This window comes from Arachis ipaensis, chromosome B7, assembly GCF_059453495.1.
Source record: "Arachis ipaensis isolate K30076 ecotype BB chromosome B7, ASM5945349v1, whole genome shotgun sequence".
Classification (NCBI taxonomy): Eukaryota; Viridiplantae; Streptophyta; class Magnoliopsida; order Fabales; family Fabaceae; genus Arachis; species Arachis ipaensis.
In genome coordinates this window covers 25269934-25275933 of record NC_142442.1, presented here as the reverse complement: position 1 = coordinate 25275933, position 6000 = coordinate 25269934, and positions in this window count along the sequence as shown.

Below are 6000 nucleotides of genomic sequence, written 5' to 3'. Positions count from 1 at the left end.
CCAGAAATTAATTTCATTTATTTTTGTTGATGATTAAGCTTTTTTTACTACTAGTTCAAATCTGAGTAATTTTAGTTCATTTCTTCATTTAATTGAGGTTCATTTGAATCCAGAAATGAATTCAATGTGTTCTTGTTGATGATTGAGCGTTTTTTACTGTTAGTTCAAATATGATGTAATTTCGGTTCATTTCTTAGTTTAATTGAGATTCATTTGAATCCAAAAATGAATTTGATGTGGTTTTGTTGATGATTGAATCTTTATTACTACTTGTTCAAATCTGAAGTAATTTTGGTTTATTCCTTAGTTTATTTGAGGTTCATTTAAATCCAGAAATAAATTCAATGTGTTATTGTTCATGATTGAGTTTTTTTGATTGCTTGTTCAAATCTGAAGTAATTTCAATTTATTTGTGATTTAACTAAGGTTCATTTAAATCCAGAAATGAATTCGATGTGTTTTTGTTAATGATTGAGTCTTTATTACTGCTTGTTCAAATCTGAAATAATTTCGGTTTATTTCTTAGTTTATTTGAGGTTTATTTTAATTCAAAAATGAATTTGATGTGTTATTGTTGATGATTGAGATTTTTTTACTGTTTGTTCAAATTTGAGATAATTTCGGTTCATTTGTGATTTAACTGAGCTTCATTTTGCAGAATTTAATGTTGGGGAAGCACGATGTTAAATACATTTGTTGAGCTAAGTTTGATTTTGGGTTTTATATAAATGATGACAAACATTCTTTAGGTTGAAAGCCCAAGTTTATTTAATGTTTGTGCTAAGTGATGCAAGCCCAATGTTCACTTCTTGACCTAAGTTAATGTTGCTTCAGCAAGTTCAAATGTCATAGTGCCAAAGCTTCAATCCATTACATCTTAAATGAGAAACAAATCAGTTCCTATAAGCCAAGAGAGAGAGTTTTGAATGGTCATGGCTTGAACAAAATAATAAAAAGGTAAAGGAACATTTGGCACTATTATGGGATAGCTGGGGCTCTAGGAAAGCAACAAAGACACAAGGACAATACCAATACACAAAGGACATCAGTAAAGCAATATGCACATAATTGGGTAGAGCAAAACAAAAACGCAGAGCTATCGACAGTAGTTGGAATGGATCAAATATGGAAATGCTATGCATGCCAAGAAAGACAGCAGATCTAAGGATAGCAGAGTTAGTGGAGTAGCTCCTCAAACAAGCAGAGTTAGTGGAGCAGAATAGAAAAAGCATTGCATGCCAATAAAGACAATTTCAATGGGAAGAAGGTACAAGGAAATGGAAGAGGCAATGAAGAAGAATTGGAAGAGCAAGCTGCATCTATAAAGCTGGCCTCACTTCAACATGGGAAGACAAGGAAAATAGAGTGACACAAGAGCATCATCTCAAAATACTTGAACTGAAATCATTTTCCTGCAATTTGTGCTTCATTTGAGATTTTCTTTGTTATGGCTATCTAATATCATCTTTCTGTATTTGAGAAAAAGGCTTATGAAAATGAGTTGAAAAAGTCATGAGAGAAGAGGCAAAAGAGATGCATGAAAAAGCCAAAGAAATGTTTCTGTGTATTTAATTTTGTTGAACTAGGATTAGTTTCCCTTGTCAAGTTGGGATAGCACTTGGTGTATTTGAATCTGGTTAGGTTCCCCTTCTAAGTTGGGACAATACTTGGGTAGCTAGGTTTTGGGGTAGAAAGCTTATACTAGATGAATTAGGTTGTAATTCATTAGTATTGGTGTTTGTAATCAGTTTGATTATGTGAAAATTCTACCATGGTTGTGGTGGAGACTAGATGTAGGTTTTATGATACTTGGAAACCAAACCAGGATACATGCTGACCTCATTCTCTTCTTTCCTTCTCTGTTTCTATCTGGTTTTAGAGACAACACGAAAAAAATCTCCTACATAATTAGTTTCCGCAAAAACAGAGTATAAAACTTCATTTTTGAGTTAACTTGATTCAACCCCCCTTCTCAAGTTCTAGCAGTTCCATCAACATTGATCCAAACACTAGAAAGGCCTACCGGATCAGTAAATTTGAGGACTTCCTGCCTTTTCTAGAAAAAAAAAACTGGTATCGCATCCATTTGTAAGATGCGATTTCTAAAACTTCTTTAATAATTCTTTCGTTTGCTATCATTTAGATTGTAATATTCTATTCTTTTTCCAAACTTCAGCTGTTTGCACCAATTTTGAATGGAGGCCATTGTTGGTTGTAGATTACTGATGTTAAGAAGAAGGCCTTCCATGTGCTTGACCCCGTCAAGAAAAAAGATATACCTCAATCAAGAACAGCTTTGAAGAAATTTGTTGTAAGTTATTTACATAATACATATTTTTGTTGTAAGTTATCTCTTATTTCTACCCATTATCAATCACTCATTGTGCTTGATTGAGCGTTGTTTGTGGGCTTGGTTTTCTTCAATTATTACTAAATTGAAGTACACTTTTTGTATCTTTTTCAGGGCTTAATAGTATCTCAGATGAGGGTTTATACTGAGGAAGAACCTTTGGTGGACAATAAAGAGGGCGTTGAAGCATTGTATATTACGATCTGCAATCAACAAACATCGTAAAATCTTTCTTTTCTATAGTGCTATTAATTATTAATATGTTTTATTGTGCTATTATTAATATGCTATGTCTCTCCTATTAATCATACTTTACTTTCTTATTTCTTTCTTAGTTATGATTGCGGAATATATGTAATGAAATGGCTAGAAACAATTGATCTTAAAAATATAAAAATGAGAAATATAAATGCAAAAACTGGAAACAGGTATGTAATTTATAAATTAATAAATTTCGACTCATTTCTTATTTCACTTTAGCTCAAATTAAGTAATTTCTTTCAATTGAATTGTAGGAAGAAATAGATGCTTTGAGGCGGGAATATAGTCCAACCATTCTCTTGGACAAGATAAATAAATTGAGAAACAAAGCCGTTGAAGCATCTAAAGCGATAAGACTCCTGTTCCGAGGGTTACCTAAAATTGTAGATCGATCTCGGTCGAGATCTTCTGTACTGGTCGGAGATGACGTGTCCGGTTGGGGTAGCGGCCGGAGCTGTCATGTCCGACTTGTTGGACTGGCTGCACTGCTAATCTTTTGTCATCGGAGGGTGGGGGTACCTGCAAGAGACTCCGATGCTTAAGTTAGCATGGGTATTAAATAGGTTTTTAGTAGAATCAGAGTATGAGTTATACTTGGGTGCTCCAGTGTATTTATAATGGTTGTAGAGTGACTGCTTTTAGATAAGATAAGTTAGTTATCTTATCTTATCTTTATCTTTGAGTTGAGGTCAGCTTATCTTCAAGGGAACCGCCCTTATCCCTATAGGTTTGGATTGCTTTTGGATTTGGGTCGTATTCCTCTATTTGGGCCCTTTACTGGGCTTTTCTGTAGATTCGTCCGACCTCTTTTGAGAAGAGGTCGGATAGCCTGACTTGAAGAGGTCGGTCGCTTTATTACAGAACATCCCGGATCGGATAGCTCGAACCAGGGTGTGAACAGTGCCCCTGCTTGAGCTCGGTCTTCTGCTTTGAGGTCGAGTCTTTGACTTCGAACTTTCTATAGTGAAGCTGAACTCGAGCATTTGTCGACTCCTTTCTTTGTAGAACCTTTTTGAATATAGAATGATTTCCCCTAAAAGCGCGCGCTTTGCATTAGCGCTCTGTTCTTGGGAAGGCGCAAGGGTTTAATACCCTCATTTATTAGCTTTTAATGCCCCGTTCCCCTTTTTATTTTGAACTTTACGCACAGAAACGGTTTCTCTTCTCTGTTTTTACTTGAAACTTCCCTTTTCTTTCTCCCTTTTTGTTTTGCGATTTTCATATTTCTTCCCTGCAACGTCTATTTGCTACTGCTTTCTGTGGAAGAGGGGTGATTATGGATTTCATCTTCCGTTTCCTACTTTTGGCGAATTTTTCCGTTTGAGGAGTGATTCTTTCGCCTGCCGCTTCTGATCTTCAGCTTTCTTTTGAGGTTTTCTCATATTTCTCCAGGTTTGATTTTTCTTCCTTTCTCTTTTCCGTGTCACTTTTTCATGTCTGATTTTGAGAAAGTTTTGATTTTGTTTGGATCTTTCTGCTTTTGCTGTGCTTGATTGCTGTTGTAATGTGTGTTCTGGGAGTTTCTTCGCTTTTTTGCATGAACCTTTTCTCCTTTTCTGTTGGTTGATGCTTTTAGGGCTTTTGCATGTTATCACTGTTTTTGTTTGTGCTTTTGATGATGGTTTTGTTTGATTCTGAAAAAAGGTTGTGCCTTTGACGATTTCCTCTTGGCATGTTTGATGTTTGGCAATGTTTTTTGCTGATAGACTGTAAAAAGATAGTGGCTTTGATGACTTTTTGCGTTTTGACAATGGTTTTCGAAGTGTTTGCTATTGGAAATCTTCTTTTCTTGTTTGAGGGATGCCGGGACGTAAGCTGTAGATTTTTCCTGAAACCTTGCTTTGTTACTACCTCCAAAGGATCCCCAGGACTTTGGCTTGAGTCTTGGGTTTTTCTTTTTCTGTTTCGTTCTTCTGTATCGTATTAGTCGAGTTGTTATGCCCCTCGTCCGAAGTGATTTTTAGTAATCCAATCTTCTTTTCTTATTGTAGGATTAGTTGGCCTCATGTCTTCTCGCAATAACATTGTAGAGATGTCTTCTAAAGTTCCCGAGGGGATGTCTGATTGGCTGGACTCCCTTGTCTTAATGTGTGTCTCTGTGGTGGATGCTGATTTTTGTGTAGAGCTGAGGAAACGTCATAGGATTTATGGTAGCAGTGCCCGGGAGAGGGATTATGAGCTTGTAGCGCCCGACTCTGATGAGAGGGTTTGTTTTCCTACTTCGGTCGCGGGGGAGCATCCTTTCTTCTACGCCTATGAATATTTCTTCAGCCAGTTGGACATTACTTTTCCATTTACTGCTTTCGAGACTGACTTGTTATGGTCGTGTAACATTGCCCCATCCCAGCTTCATCTAGATTCCTAGGGTTTTATCAAGATCTTTCAGCTGCTTTGCCAAGAGTTAGGCGTAACACCTTCTCAAACTCTTTTCCTTTATCTTTTTGTTTCTGCCAAGCCTGGTGCCTCTTCCAAAAAGAAAGCTTCCTGGGTTTCTTTTAGGTCTGCCCAGGGTCATAAAGTTTTTGCCATGTACGATGAGTCTTTCAAGGACTTTAAGAATTATTTCTTTAGAGTCCGTGCTGTTGAGGGGGTTCGCCCCTTTTTTCTTGATGAGAATGATGAGCCTGCTTTCCCTCTAGAGTGGCAGAAGGATGTGAGAGTGTCTCGTTATACATGGGAGATGCTTGACGAGGTTGAGCGGGCCTTTATTATTGTTCTTGAAGATTTATGGGGGAAACCACCCCATCTTGATACAAAAAGGTTTTTGAATGACCCGTCCCTGGTTCGAACTGTTTTGGGTACACTCTGACTTGTTTCTGTACTTGTTTCTTAGTTTTGTTTCTTCTTTTTGTGATTGTGACCTTTTACTGTGGTTGGTTCTGTATTTTCAGAGATGTCAAAAAACAATGATTCCATGAAGGCCTTCAAAAAGGCCAAAAAGGCTGCTGCTGCTCAAAATATCTCGGCCAAGGCAACGGGAGAAGGATCTTCTCAAGTTCAAGTAAAGCCGCCCGTGCCGAGTTCTCCTGGGCCGAGGAAGGTGATTCCCACTCCTCGGGTTTGCCTAGCCGACCCTCCACAGTCTTTCGCAGCTACTTTTGGTGCTCCTCCCAACAAGAAGCAAAAAACAATTGAGCCTTTCAACCTTGATGCCCCTGATTTTGACGCGGTCGAGTTTGTAGATCAGCAGATCGGTCCCTACGGTGTCCTCCCCATGGATGATGTATCACTCCTTTGTCATTTGGATTTTATAACTCGAAGTAGTGTAAAAATGGCACATATGGGAGCTGCCCTGTACCGAACTGCTCAAAATCTTTCCCTCCATGCCACCAAAGCTTTTATGGAAGAGGCAAAACAGGAGTTCGATCGGATGAAGGGCTTGAAGGAGG